This window comes from Grus americana, chromosome 3, assembly GCF_028858705.1.
Source record: "Grus americana isolate bGruAme1 chromosome 3, bGruAme1.mat, whole genome shotgun sequence".
Lineage (NCBI taxonomy): Eukaryota > Metazoa > Chordata > Aves > Gruiformes > Gruidae > Grus > Grus americana.
This window is the reverse complement of record NC_072854.1, coordinates 1,879,671-1,895,344: the sequence shown is the minus strand read 5'-3', so window position 1 is coordinate 1,895,344 and position 15,674 is coordinate 1,879,671. Positions and strand designations below refer to the sequence as shown.

The 15,674-nt window shown below is 40.8% G+C and overlaps 1 protein-coding gene across 8 annotated transcripts in view; it reads left to right on the top strand.

Annotated features, from left to right (window-relative positions):
- NCOA1 (nuclear receptor coactivator 1) overlaps positions 1-15,674 on the top strand; it is a 185,237-nt gene that overhangs the window by 3,051 nt on the left and 166,512 nt on the right. Inside the window, exon 1 of one of the 8 annotated variants that reach the window (XM_054821096.1) lies at positions 15,501-15,521. The exons of the other annotated variants lie outside the window; for them this stretch is intronic. The gene's annotated coding sequence lies outside the window, so the exon portion shown is untranslated. Of the gene's footprint in view, positions 1-15,500; positions 15,522-15,674 lie in introns of those variants that run through there. 8 annotated transcript variants of the gene reach the window in all.

Genomic DNA, 15,674 nt, shown 5'->3' with positions numbered 1-15,674 from the left:
GTATATTTTGTATAAGGAAACTATTTATATGACGAGCTATTCTTGTTTTGCTTGGTTGACTGTGTTTATTTGAAGCGTGGTTCTTATCTCTTTGATCAAAGAGAAGGAATAAAAGAAAATAGTTTTTAAAGCTAGATTCTGCCTTTAAAGTCAGGATTTTAAGCAGGAAGGGCTTGGACTAACAGGTAAATATTTTAAACAGGTATTCCTGAAAGGCCAGCGTGGTGTGTAATACCCCGTGGCATGTGGCCACCGCTTCTTTGTACAAGCCTTAATTGCTGCAGATACAAACAAGCACTTTTTACGGCGGTTCTGTGTTATTTGTGTTGCTGCAGCATCCAGGAACCCCAGGCACGGACTGGGTTTGCAGTGGGGTAGGAGTGAGGCAAAAATAGAGCGAAAGTGGACTCTGCTTCCAAAAACTTCCAGCTTAAACCTAAAGAGGTGGAGGAGCGGAGTTGTGATGGGGAAGCAGCTGGGTGGTGCTGGGCAGCAGGAGAATTGGTATTCACCGCGTATTAACAGCCTAAATATGGATTTTTGGGTTTTTTTGTTTAATAACATTGCAGTGAACCAGCACTTTATGGTCTGTTTGGAGGTGACTGCCCGCTGTCGTGCTGCCTCTCCTTGCCTCCCCGCTGCTGGGGCTGATCCATGGTGGGTGAAGGAGGATTCACAGAAGTAGCTCTGCTCATCCAGGAGCTTTAACCTCTTCCCCTGGCGCAGCAGGATCTGGAATAGGATGTTTGCCTGTAGCTGCAATATTAATACTTAGGGCTGGCTTGTAAACGGCTTCAACTCTTCACGTACTTGGCCTCGCACATGTGAGTCAGGGTGATGCAGAACAGGTTTTTACCACTACGGCAGCATCTCCATGTAAAGTTGACCATTTAAAATGCTGTGGTTTTGCTGTGGGACAGACTTTAAAGCGCTCGGAGGCCTGGTCTAGGTATAAAGGATGTGTCAGCACCGTGCACTTTACCTGAGCTCCTGTCATTTACAAAGGCAAAGAACTGCTGAACTGGTTTGGAGGTTCTTTAAGCCTGAACTAATTTACCTGGCTGGGAATGTAGGTTAGAAACTAGGCTTCGCTTGGCTTTGGGCTAGCGCCAGTATGCTCCGCAGGGAAAACGCAGGCTAAATAGCTTCTGCGCTGATAATCCTGCAATACTGTTCCTACTGTTTCCCCTGAAAAGATAGGTAGGTTCTTGTGCGGTTGACCCAGTTGACTGGGAAGCAACTCCAACGCGTCTTGGCACGAGGAGCAGCGGGATTTTTCTCTTAGATGCCCTTGGGTGAGTGGGGAAAAAGCGAGGAGGGGTTTTTGGTGCTCAGACCCTGCAGTAAGAATCTTCACCCAAGTGCTCAGGTCCAATGGACAAGGTTGCATGGCCTAAACTAGATAGATTTGTTAACCAACTTAGATAAATCTGCACATAAATATTCTTAAATCTGTTTAAACCTGCTTACTGGTTTATTATGTTCTGTAGGCTATTCTGGCAGTCCTGTTTAAACCAGTGTGTGTCCACGCAGAGATTTACCTTGATTTAGTGAAGCTGATGCAAGTCGGTGAGTTACAGGAAGGTGATCTAGGAAAGGAAAACAGTGCGGTGAAAATAGAAGTCAACAGTTTGCTGACTTGCCTTGGTTAGTGAGTTCAACAGTGTCCGTGTTTTGTGCTAAGGATCCACAAATTGTCAGCTTGTTAAAGGTGATCAGTGGAAGGGCTCTTGAATGTGTTTGTATTTTCCTACAGAGAGAAAAGATCCTTAAACGTTAGATCCTGTTTTAAACAAGTGTCAATAATGTCTTGGTCAAGGCTGATCCTGCAACTAGCTATTTTGGAACACAAATCATTAAAACATCTGTTTTGAGCTATTTATGTTTATTTTGTGTTTATTTTAAATTATCTATCATGGAATATGCTATGAAACGAGCTCAAAACAGTGTTTCTTCGGCTTAATTTCCACCCCTCCCTTTTCTAATGTGACATCTGAACTCCCAAGGGTCTCTTTTTTTTTGGATTTTCAGAGTGTGAAGACTTCACAAATAAGGCAATATGCCAGGCAAGGAAGAAGTAGACTTGTTTCTTGTATTCCTATGATGAAATTATGAATGAGGAACTGTTTTAAACCCAAACAAATCAGTAGCTTTCCCACATATGTGGAATTCAGATCCTGATTGTGAATGGAGGGATACCCTGGGATCAAATGATATTAAATGGTATCACACAATATCGAAATGGTTAGGTATTGTTAACGTTATGTGCTTAATGTTAGTGTTTTCTCCTGTATGCAGCATATGCTGTCTTTGGAAGCAAGGGTCTCAGAAGGTAAAAGAGATTCCAACCCACAGCACGGTGATCCCCTTGTCCAGAAGGTTTCAGAATAGTATTTGCTGTTTCAATAATAATAATAAAAAAGTAGGTGTTGTAATCTTTCAGTAAAAGTGCACTGAGAGTTTAACAATGGAAACTAAGAATCTTTTTCTCTTTTATTTTTCCTTTTCTGTTAACATTGTATAACTCCTGGATTGAAGAAACAGGAGAGAAAAGCCCTGAACTTTTCAGACCATTAAATCAGATTCATATGTAAATTGTACAAGAAACCTCACAGCTCGGACTCCTTAACTTCTGTTTCTTCTTGTTTCTTGCAAATACCATACTTCCTACTTATCCTCCCTCTCTTCTTCTATCCCCCAGAGCCTGTGTTTTGTTCTTAATCTGAGACTTTGCATCCAGTTTTATCAACAAACGTCAGAGATCTTGAATAAGTTGAGACATGAACTTTTTAGTGGAAGTGCTAGTCAGCCTCTGTCTTTGAAGTGGGTTGTTTTTTAAACAAAAGTCTGACTAACCTGAAAAGGATTTTGACACATGCTTCTGACCAGTTATTTTAAATTGTACTGGAAAAATTGTGCGTGAAAATAAACAACTAGCTAGAGTTAAACCTGTTGTAGACTGGGTGTGTAAGCTCAATCCCTTTGTCTTTCATGTGTTTCTTAAATGTGATTGCTGACAAGTTCTGGGTCTTCCCACTAATTCTGTAAACAGCTGGCAGTTACACTACCTGTTTCTTTTTTATGAGCAGAGATTTCCGAGCAGAGTTTTCACAGGAAAGCTTGGCAGGATGAGTTCACCAGACTTTTCTTCCATGCCGCAGTTGCGAATGGTGCTCAGCTGCAAGGTGAATACCAGATGAGTATTTTTTAATGATGGAAGATGCTGCGTTAGGATTGAAGGAATGATAACTGGACACTCTGGAAACATTTAGAGTGGAAACATTTATAGCAGAACCCAATAGATCGTGCTGCATTCTTATATGACTTGTAAGTTCAAATTTAATAATGAAATGCTGCATGCACACTATTGCTGAGGATATGAAACTTGAGTGTTTACGATATGCTTATATCTCAACTTACGGTAAAGTTGAGCACAGAGTCTCAATGTCTATTGAAATGTAATTAGTGTGAAGCCTAATTTGCTATTGTATGAATAGTTAGAATTTCTTGGAATGGAACTGATGTGTAAAATACCTGTGTTTGTGTCTCCAAATGTCATTTTAAGAGTTGGTTTATGGAATAAATGAGAGGTGCTGGTGAAGGATCAGGTAAAACACCGTGTTATGCGGGTGCCTCTGACTCACAGGGTAGGAATAAGGATTGAAACCAGCTCTGCCTTTGGCAGCGTGGAGCTCTTGTTTTCTTTTAAATTAAGGTTATGAAAATCCAGCATTTTAGAATATGCTTTGTATTTATAGAGTTTGCAAGCTTTCTTGGTACTCTTTCAAGTGTATCCTGTTGTCCCAGCAAATATTTTTCTATAAAGGTTGTTTTTAAGTGTTCTTTGTGAAAAAACTTCTATGTGAATTTTCCCTGGGTGCCTGAAATTGCATTCCCAGATTCATATTGTAGTGTAATCAGATTGCCTTCAGTGTGGAATATTCACTGAAGGTGTAGTGGAAGTTGTGGGATCCCAGTGCCTCTGACAGCTAGATTAATAGTCGTGTCCTTAACCTTTAAAATAGTTTACCCAGACTTGACGGAGTTGGCATGAAGTTGTGTGTTTTTGAAGATGCAACGGTGATAATCCCTTTGAAGGCCCAAAATAAATGAGAAAAAGCTTTAATGAATTTAAAAATGCCATTGAAAATAGCATTTGGCCTGATTTTACGCTTTTGTTGTTGTTGGAAACGGAAACAATATTGTATATACAAAGCTCACTGTATGGAAAATAACTATCTGGTAAATATACTTTAATCTAGTTTCTTTTTCAAATTCAGTGAAAATGGAAAAATAAGCTACTGAGATTCTGTTAATTAAATCTGTTTCCATGTCATATAATGTGATAATTTAATATAGCTTTCTGATACTGTTGCGGATGAAATATGTTTCAGTACAACGTATCAAAAAAAGTACAGTTTGATATTGCAGACTAGAACCAAAGCCTGGAAAGTTCCATTAAATCAAGAAGCTATTTCGTTTGTAAAGCTGAACATTCAAAAGTTAGGAAAAACAGATGCAACTGTAATTATAATTTTGTAGCCACATGATATTTTTCCATAGATTCTCTGACTTATTCACTGTATGGGTTGGACTAACAAAGTGGAACGGATTAAGGTTGCACAGATGATCATAAATCTGTTACTCTATAATTTTTAGTGCTTGATTTTGCAACCTACTTAATTTTCTTCTAATGTTTTTAGATGATAAGCTGCTTTATGACATTCAGTTTTGATATGAACGGAGCATCTCACATGGATTGGCTACTTTTTGTAATGCCCCTGCAAGACAAAGAAATATCATTCCAATTATTCCAATTTTTGCGCTCATTTTTCAGGTGAATAAAACAGAATCACAGCAATTGGATAATTTGCCCAAGTAGCACAGCATTAGTGAAAGGTAAAAGGCACTTGACAGGTTATTCTCAAGTACCTGGTGCACTCGACTGCTCTGGTTGTGTATGTGGATTTATTAAATTGGGTGCAACTTTCCTTGAATTTGCCAGCAAAGCTCAAGAGGCTTGGCTCCAGTGGTCTCTGCGTCACCGACGAGTAGCTCTGATGACAGGCATCCGATGGCTTTTGTTCTTTAGAGCAGAGGTTCCCAAACTGTGCCACGCGTGGTATGCAGACTACTCCAAAACGAGGTATTTTGCGATGTGAAATCAGTAATTCCTGATGCTGAGTGTGAGCTAGCTGTTGTGGGACCCTTGGTGTAGGTGGGTTCCTTGTGGTGGTACTTAGGGGTTTGTCAACACCTGCGAAGAGCCACAAAATTGGGGTTTGCAGATGTGCTCGTGCTTCTTGATTGAGGTTGTAGAGGAGCGAGGATGGAGATGGTGGATGAGGATGTGCGAGGAATCCTGCTTTGGGAAGCTGGGGTGAGTGTGGAAGATGGGGAGCAAAGGTTTTGGTGTTCGGTGGTAGGGTCATGGGTTGATTGGGCCAGGTCAGCAGGGCTGGGGGGATGCAGAAAGAGAATAAACATCACATGTGAGAATAAATATCACGTGTCCTGGTTTGTGGAGAATGCGGTGTGATTTTTAGGTGGGGTTTTCATTTTGGGGTGCAGAAGGGTTGATGACCAAGTCGTGCTGTGGAGAAATGTTGTCCAGTAGAAGGGAGGGAAGAGAGAATCTGGTTTGGGAGGTCGAGCGTGTGAGTACATCGCTAAGAAAGCAGAAACATGTTGCTGCTGCTGGCCTCCAAAAAAACTGCAGCCTTGGTTCCCAAACTTAGAACAGCCCTGCTTGTCACCGCGGTTGTTGACTTGCTTATAGGTGTGCGTGCATGGTGCTACGTGCAAGGAGAGCTGGATTCCTGAATTCCTCCTCTTGCCACAGAATGTATGATTACAGAGATACCACGGACTTCTTGAAAACAGTATTAAATAACTTCTGAAGGCTTTTTAAGGAGGTATTTCAAAAACAAGAAGCATGCTTTTAGTCTCGGGTTTCCTCCTAGATGCTGGAAAATACCTACATTTGGTAATTTATACATTTTGCGTGCAACTGGCGGGCTGGAAATAAACTCTTTGGGGTTTGTAAAAAGAGTTTAAACAAATCTAGTTAAACAAGATTTAAGTTTCATTGCAGAGGTTTAAAATGCGAGGGGAAAATAGACAGAACAGCCATTAAAAATTAAAAAAAAAAAAAAGCAAAAAAAAAGCAACAACCCCCCCAAAGAATACTAGCCTGGAAATATTTTCCTCCCTCTGTGCTGACGGGGGAAACTTTGATACTAAAACTACTGGAGGTTGCTGCAATGGGTGTTTGGCAGTGTCGTGCTGTCAGGGCTATTGCACTGCTCCATCTGCCCCTGGAGTCGTGTCTTGCTGCAAATTTAGGCACATTTGAGAAAGTCCTGCTTGCTGAAACAAACCCCTCGCTGTCCGGAGGCTGCCGGGGACTTTTCCTAAGTGTGAGCACTGTCTCTCGGGAGCAGGAAAGTATTCCCGTTTTACAGATTGGCACAGACTCAGCCAGCTTGCCACGGGGAAATTTGGAGATTTGGTATTTGACCCTTGGATCTGCATTTACTCTTTGAACAGTTGGTCTACAGCGTTTAGTTTTTGGTTTAAATTGTTTAAATCCAATACAGCGATATAATTTTAATTTGTTTACTAAGAGAGTTCTTCAGATAGGCCTCCCGAAGTGCGAGGAATAAGAAACAACTGCTACTTGAAGACAGAGGAGCTGAGTTTGTTTCAAGCTGTTTAAAAGCCTTCAGTTCAGAGATAAGTGCGTATTTTACATCCCGATCAGCAAGTTATAATGAGATTTAGAGCGCTAAATGAGTTCCCTCCTAACCCACAGAATGATGCATGTGGCTCAGCGCAGAGCTATTGTTCTTATCAGCCCTTGCTGGTGAAATAATTTAGGAAATTGTGATATGCTGCAAACTGGATTTAATCAGCAAGTAGCTTCCACCTTCAGAAGATGACTTAAGTAGATAGAAGGCGTTTCTCAATGTCCCCAAAGGTTTCTGCACAACGAAAGTCGTCCTTGTGTTCCTAGCAGTGAAAAAAGGGCTATCTGGAACTTCAAACACGTGAACAGGCTGTAGGATTAAGTGTTCTCTGTTGTGATGAGTGGAAGTTATGTCTTCCAAGTGCTGGAAATTTCTAAAAGGCTGTTCTGTTTCTCCATCAGTAGAAGATAATGAAAGAGTACAAGCAAGGAAGGGTCATGGTAAAGAATACAGAGCTGGAGAGCTGCTGTTTTTCTGTTGAGCAGTGAAAAGGAGATGGTCTTTACCAAAATGCTAACAGGATCCTCAAAGATTGATCTGCCAGTGGCAGGATGGTCATTCACTGGCAGGGTGGAGTGGAAGTATTGGTCATTTTGACTGTAACTCAAACATATTCAAAGGATTTGAATTTTTCTTCAGGTGGTGGCAGAGGTTCCTCTCCTAAGCCAGTGGTTGCATTCAGCTGGTTCTTGAAATTCTTACAACATGGTCTTGCGAGCAACATGTGGTAGAGACAGAATAAACCAGCATTGCACTGGGAGGAAGGCACTGCGATGCTTTGCAAGGGGATTAGATCACTTGCGTAGAAAGGTCAGGCATCAGTGGCTATAAATTTATATCGTCAAGACTCCTTGTTTGAGCCTTGAGCTCTTTCCATCCCCCTGTTCACAGCAGACTGTAAAAATTGAAGATGGTCTTTCTCCTCTTTTGCAGTTGGTTGTGTTTCCAGAGATTTTTTTCCCCTCTTTTTTTTTTTTTTTTCCCTCTTGAGTATTGAAGCCAAGCTTTGTTCATAACAGGCTCATTTCCTACTTTGCTGCATTAAGGCTACAACATACTCGGTTCAAGGTCCCTGAAAATGTTATGAATAGTCTTATCTCTGTAAGCTCCTTGAATACACCACAGGTTTTGTGTACCTGGCCATTTTGAACCTCGTCCTCATTAAAAAAAAAAAGAAATAAAAGCCTTTATCTATTTTTTTTTCTCTGAAATGACCTATGAGAATTCTCATGTGGGAGAAAATTAGTATGCATGTACTCGGAGATGTGGCTGGCTGATGCACAGGCACAGATTTGCTAAAGAAACGCAGAACTCGGAAACGCAGAAGCTAGTTGGATTGAAATCACTAGATGTTGCTGTCTATAGAATCATTTATCTGGTTTTTGTTGGGTTTTTTTTGCTCACTGGTGGGTAGAGCTCTCTGGCCTCATTTTTAGTACCTATTTCAGACATTTATGCTATGAAACGATACAAGAATTATCAAAACGTTCTCTGTTAAGTCAGTACAGAAGGGTCTGAATGAACTGGTGGTTGCTTGTCTTCAGACTGAGGATACGCTGCTGTTTGCTAAAGAACATTTTCTGTTTCATTGGTTTGAGATGGCTCGAAACCTGATTTTTTGGGCTTAAGTAATTTGCTTGTCCTGTTTGATTTTGCTCCTATCAAAAATTAACAAGCATGTCACTTCCCTGTATCAAGGATTAATTAGTTGATTGCAAAGCACTTTGAACATAACTGCAAAACATTACTAAGGTAATTTAAACCAAAGTCGTCAGTTTTTAAAGGGAGAAGAGTTGAACTTGCCTCCCCTTTCTCCTCTACCTGCACTTCCTGAGGGTTTTTCTCACGCTGCTGTGGGTGAAGACTTGGATGAATTATTTCTCAGAACGAATGCATCCTTCTGAAGGATTTTCGGTGTACTGAGGGACTGGAATTCTCCCTAAAAATCTCGTGCTTGTTAGAGAGGAGAAGAAAGTCTATATAAAATACTGTCTTCGCACTTGCTTTGGAACCACAACTGCTCCTGCTGGGCTTCTGAGATAGACTTGAAAAGGCATCTTGGCTTGCATTATAGGTTAACCCAAATAAACGTTTAGTAAGTAATAGCAGTAATTAGTATTTATAATGAGGTAGTAACAGGCAACCTGAATTATCCCAAGCTCCCATTGTGCCTGAAACTAAACAAACAAATAAGCTACTTAGGGAGGGACTGCCATGATTCAAGTATATTTGTCATTTCTTGTCGTGTAAGGTGATATTTAGTACATTTTTTTTTTTGACAGGTAAGCGTAATATTTAATAATATATGCGGTCTGCATTTTGCTTACCTTGATTCCTCTTGGGTTGATACACCCAAGCTGTGTTTAAGTTCTGCCTTTAAATTCAAATAATCCTCGTTGCAAGTAGAGGCAGACTTATAGGATGTCACGTAAGAACTTAAATGGACTGTTTGTGATTCAGGATTTTCAGACTAAAAGTGTATCAGCAGTTTTCATAGGCATGAAATGTTGAGATAAATAGTTGAGTAATGATTTAGTGTATATTTACAGTAAAAGAAAATTAGGGAAAATGGCTGAAAACCCTCTTGTTTTCTCAAACATATAGTATTTTTTACCCTCTCTTCTTTTTCAGTTCAGCTTTACTGTTTTGGACTATGGGTCTTATGCAGCTATAACAGTTTACCAAAGGTTTTGAGGGAATAATATATCAATATTTAGGGTTTTGTTACAAAAATTGCTTTGGGTGAGCTGTCTGTGTTCCACAATAGACCCTTAGTGAAGTCAACCATGAGCTGGGCAAATACAGCCGTCGCTGTAGCCACATAATTGTAAAATATGGCATTTGTATTTGTGTTTTAATGGGAATTTGTTCAGTTACTACCGAGGCACTTCTTTAATATGTGCCGCATAAGTAGCGGGAAGTATTTTAATAGCCAACTTGAGCATTAACTATTTTTCATGTAAGCCTAATTTATTGAAACTGGTGATACCTATTAAACAACATTTGCTTGCAGCCTGTCCCACATGAGTAATTTATGTTCATGGCATAGAGGTCTAAATATTTAAGAATGTACATAAAAACTGTTGCCTAAATAATGCTACTACCTTTTCAGTGCAGAAGAGGCAGAATTTTTTGCCCCATTCTGGCACCGTTTTGATGCCTGTAAATACTATCGTGCAATTATATATTCTTTTTGTTGCATTGGGACACTTATCTTAGAGCAAAGGATGGATTTTGCGTGAGCATTGCTCAGTGGCTCAGGGTTTTTTCTAGCCTTATCATTCATTTGTGCGGTCTGATACCCAAGTTGTTGCTCTGAATTTGAAATTCTATGAATTGCTCCATTGTTTTTTGTATAGTCCTTGCAGCTATGGTAGTTGAGCTTCACAATCACTAAATTCATTTGAATTTATCTCTAGTATTTCTTGTGAGATATGAAAGTACTACCGTTTCTGTTCGATAGATTAAAGGCTCCAGGAGTTCAAGGCCAACTCTGGAAATTCAGCTGTAGGTGTTTTTTTAGTTGTTAGCTTGACAGGCTCTCCAGGTCTGGTAGGTAATTGCTGGTTTGGTTTTTTTTTTTTTTCCCCTCCCCCAGAACAGTCCTCCAACCAAAAAGTAAAAAAGTCCAAACCAACTTCAGAGGAAGAAGTTTCAGCCATCAAATCTGAAAATATTCTTCTGAAAAAGTACAGAAGAGTGCTGAGAAGGTGTTAGAATGGAAATACTTCACCCATGTAAACATGATTGTTTCCTAAAAATTGAGAAAAGTCAGGTTGTCCACACAAGCGAACAGTAGTCATTAACCATTTCATCCACCAGTTTATTTGGGAGTAATTATGACGTGATTCCACGGTGTGATTAGTATACTTCACTCTTATCACAGAATTACTCTCAGATTCTCGAGGAAGAGTGTTTTCTCGGAGTCGGCTTAACTGGACTTGCTCAAGACCTTAGTGGATGTTTATGGCAGAGCTGAAAATAGATCCAAGATTTTTCTGATGCGTAACCCTGTGTTTTAACCACAAAATGATCCGTTCTAGTCAGGACAGATACTGGGCTTTTTAATCCAAAGTTAAACCTCTGGAGCGAGTCGTGACAGAGTAGCAAAATGTCCTTGTTTTTTTGTTATGCTTCCCCCAGAAAATGGATAGTTATATATTGAAACATCTCTGCTGCCTATTGAGGTGTGTATATTAATGATACTTTGAAAGAAGAAATACTGTAATCCTTGAATTGTGTTCTCTACTTTTGTTGCTGTGGCAATACCTAAAGAAGAAATACCTTTTTTTAATAAAAGAAACCAGTGTTTATTTTCCTTGACGTACTGGCATGATCTCTGGCGTTGATGGAGAGCTCTAGATTCTAATGAAGCCATTAAGATGCTGCCAGTAATTAGCATCTTTTAAAAATCTGGTTTTACATTTGAATATCGCTTTATCAGCAAACATACTGCGAGAGGAGGCTGCTGGGTGCGCTTTGACAACAGGGGTGGAGAGAAATGACTTTTCCTGAAGTGCAGCTTGAGTAAAGTTGATCAGCTGAGCAATTCTTCAAGGAGTGCGGACTGACGAACTCGGCTGCGGTTGTGCACAGGGGTAGTAGTTAATGCTTCCACGTTATGGACACTCAATGACTTAGAAATATTGATTATGGCTGATGTAACTGTACCGGGTTGTAAGCTGCAGCGGAAGTTGAGGGAACAAGGCGGTGTTGTATTGCTCTGTCTTGCTTCAAACTGCAAACTTGTTTTTAAATCTCTGACATGTATAGAATATTATTTCTCATTAGGCTCTATAACCTATCTTTTCATATAGCTTGCAACTGCAGCTCAACTTAAATTCACTAACGATGATGAAGCTGATACTAGGGTACAGCGAGACCCAAGTGTCAGATTTGTAGCGCGGGGTTGGTTTTTTTATAATTATGGCTTTAATTGAATAATTGCGTCTTAATGTGGAAGTTAGTAAGTTAAGCCCCACCCCAAGGCTTTACAATACAATAGTTGTGGCACTAGACCTTAATAGTCCCCTTATCTTGGGGGACTTGCTCAAAGTACTGTCCTTGGGACTGTGGCGTTGAGGAAACGAGCTTTGCTGGATGCGATAGCGCTGTCGTAACGCCGTCACAGCGCCTTCGTCCTCCTGCCAGGCGAGTCCTGTGTCGTGAGTGAAGCATGGTTTTTTTTCTCCTGGTATTTGAAAGCAGTTCCCGAAGGAACGGCTGCTATATGTACTGCAGTTACGTGAGTGGGTGTATCGCTACTGTATGGTTTGTCAATACTGGTGTAAATGTCTTCATAAAACCATTGTGTAATCCTCTTAGTCAAGCTAAAAATATGCAGGGCTTTATTTTATTGTTTATGAAGATTTTTATCCTGGGCAAGGTTGTATTTGCTTCCAACAGATGCACGTGGTATCCATCTGTTTTGGGTTTTTTTTTATGTTTTGGCAACATTTGTTTAGGGTATTATACCCTATCAGGATCTCTGGAATTGACTGTAATTTCTACTTGGAATGGTTTAAATGACATTTCTGCTCCAAATCTAATGGATACACATGTGCTATGTAAATACAGTGAGTATTTCTTTATTTATTTATTGCAAACTGCAACTAGAAGAATGAAATAAATAATTGACTTTTTCCTATTTGGTATTCTGCTTAGAAAACGCCCCTGATGTTTTACGGGGTGGTGGCAGGGGGGGAAGGAATTGCTTTGAACTCCCAGCGTCGGACTGGGGAGAGCTGGGTCGTGCTGCTGGGTGATGAGTCACGCTGGTGAGCCGAGCTGGTCGCTTCTGGCACGGAGCTCTTCAGCGTTTCATGCTTTGCCTCGCACCGCCTAGTCGCTTCGAGCAAAATGGTGAATTGCACGCAGTCTGCAAGCACAGAGTAATAGAAAAACTTCCCAGTGGAATTAAAAAAAAAAAAAAAGCGCCAATGCTGGCTCCTACCTATTTCCATTTTGATGCTAAAACCATAACTTGGATTTTTAGGGGTTTCAGCAATAAAAATTTCAGCTGTTGTTGTGTCTAATGTACAGGTTTCTGTAAGAAATGAGGTTTCTTGTTTCTCATTTAACTTGATGTTTGGGAGAAGGTCTCTTAGAAGCCCTTTCTTTGGCACAACATGGCAGCGATACAGCTCGCAACTTCCTTATGAAATGATGCAGAACCTGCTTTCAAAATTGCAGCAGGGAAATATCCACAAATGAACAGAACCGTATTTTTTGGGAAGCCTAAAACAATTTTTTTTAATGACTTTATAGTACAGATTGCGTTTTCAGATGGCATGAGTTACTTTGAGTTTCTGTTTCCCCATGATCCAGTCTATGCATTTCCAGGAGAATATCTTTTACTAATTTTCTTCATAAAGAAACTTCTGACTCCTTGTATTTCAAGGACACTTCAAGGACAAAACCCTTATCAACAGGAAAAAACCCCCCAACCCTTATTGGTGAGAGTCACTGAAGCCAAAATATGCATTAGGTTGGATTATGGATACAATGCACTTTCACAACTGGAAACTCAAGCGGAGGGGCTGAGCCGCAACACCCTGTGGCGTGCTCCTTGAAATCGGTGTGTTTTACACCTGGGTTTCTAAAGGCGTCACGTGTAGCAGCCTGCCAGACTTCTGCCTCTGCAATAGCTTATTAGAAGGCAAACTTCTTAATATGTCTCATCTGTCAACGAGAGACCGGGGTGGCTGACGCGTACGGTAACTTTTAGAGAGAAATTAATTACCAACATCATCTGAAAGTATAAAATTTTTTGCTTACAGTTGGTTAAAGTCTATGTTCTGCAGACTTCATTAGTAAATGAGAAGATAAAGGATGACTTGCTAGAAAAAAAGGGAGAAAACCTAAAGATTTTCTTAAATATAACTCTTCCCACCCTTTCTTCATAAAGAGTTTTGTGAAATTAGGTGTAACGGCTCCAAAAGCAGATATGTTTAAAAATAGTACTACTGCACCGGAATCTTATATGAAACTACAACAGATTTCTCAATCTGCCAAACGCATGTGCAGTCCCAGGAGAATAAAGCACCTCGCGCACTGGCTTTGTCAGAGGAAAAGGGATTGCGCTACGGGGTTTACAACACCAAGAAGAGGTTCCTTCCAGCTCCCTTGCTTCCATTTTATGTTAGGCAGCTTATCTCATCATCCGAGGATCACAGATGACATCTCAACTGAGCTTGGCAGCGCTCAGCAAGTGATTTTCTGCCTGCTAGGTTGAAACGCTCTTTTCCTTGTTACTACCCCAACCCGATCGACGACGGCTTTTTCCTCTGGCTTGCTCGGGATGCTCCTTGGCCAGCTAGTCAGAGCGTGCCGCTCCGCAGCTTCGGGAGAGATTTAGTGCGGCAGAGGGAGAGAGAGCGAGCTCCTGCCGGTGACCTACTGGAGACAGTATAGTTAGTGCATCCCTACTGTGACTCTATTAAGGTAATTAGATCCAACGTGTGTTGTAGTGCAGCAGAATATTGCCAGCCCATAAAGAGCAGCTCAGCAGAGAGCATTTGCCTGTGCTGGGTTGTTTGGGGTTTTTTTGGTAATCTTTCCAAAAGGAGAACAAAGTCGTTTATTCAAAGCCGCGTGTATACCTTTGCTGCTCTAGCTGTATCCTATTCTTGGTGAAGTGTTCTGTGTGTTAGTATAGTTTACACTGACACATCCTCCACCCTGAGTAAAGTAAACTCTGCTCGCAGGAATACCCTTTTACTGCAGTAAGCCACGTACAATACCTGGCCCGACTTTGTTAAACACCCCAGGCTGAGCCACGGTATCTATACAACCTCTTTGTTCCAAAGATCGCGCTTTGCACGCGTGCGCAGACGTGCTCTTGCAGTGTCACTGAACATTTCATTTTGCAGATGACTAAACGGAGTCACAAGCTTGCAGCAGCACGGCCAAGGACCTGCAGCTGCCTGGTTTCAGAACTGGGGCTGGATTGCAGGTGTCCTGACTCAACAGTATTTTGCTTTTACTACGCGATTGACCTTTTTCCCTAAAGGAAGGGTGGTATAATGCAGAACCTGGGTAAACGCTCCAAGCGTTTACTAGGTGCTCAGCGTTAACTTAAATCTTTCTCGTTTTCTCACTTGCTCTTAAGAAAATTAATTCACTCGTTAAGATGACAGTCTAAATGACTGCTTTTCAGCACATGAAGAAATGGGTTGACTCTTTTATTAAAGTGTAATTAAAATGAGTTTCAAGCTTTCTCTCAGCTATTTTTGAACACTTAAATGTTCATTGAGGAGTGGTTTATTAAAAAAAAAAATATAGGAGGTATATATTTACAAAGGGATGCGATAAAGACCCTGAATTTAGGCGATTTTCCTCTTCTGAAAGCAAGACGAACTTGTTACCTCAAACAGATGTTTACACTGTTAAATCTCAACCTGGGGTGGCAGGGGCAAAACAACTTATTTCAAGTCAATGTCTTAAGTATACTAGAAAACATAACAAACAGGAAACCACAGCTCATAACATGAATTTGTGAGGAGCTGGGAGCTGTAAGAGCCTTGGTAGCTTAACCAGTTATTTCCAGAAACCAGTAAAACTGAAATAGTTTTGAGAAGCTTGCAGCAATAGCCTTGCACTAGCTGTGGAAAAATGAATGATGTTTATAACGTGTTTCCTATCCTTCTTCCCAAACGATGCTGGTTGTGTAGCGTTTACTACCTGGAGCCAGACAGAGCAGCTTCAACGTTCTCCATCCGTCCCCTGCCTGTGGAGAGGAGCTGTTCGTTGTTCCTGTCCTTGTGTGCTCAGGTGAAGAGATGCTCTTCAGCAGGGAAGCAGACTTCAGCGGTTTGTTTTTCTAAGCCTTTTCAGTCTGTTGGAGAAAAATTGTTGTTGACATGGTGAATAGCTCATAGCCCGTGTAATTGCTTTAAGGACAAGCGCAGTATGCATCGTTGGAGA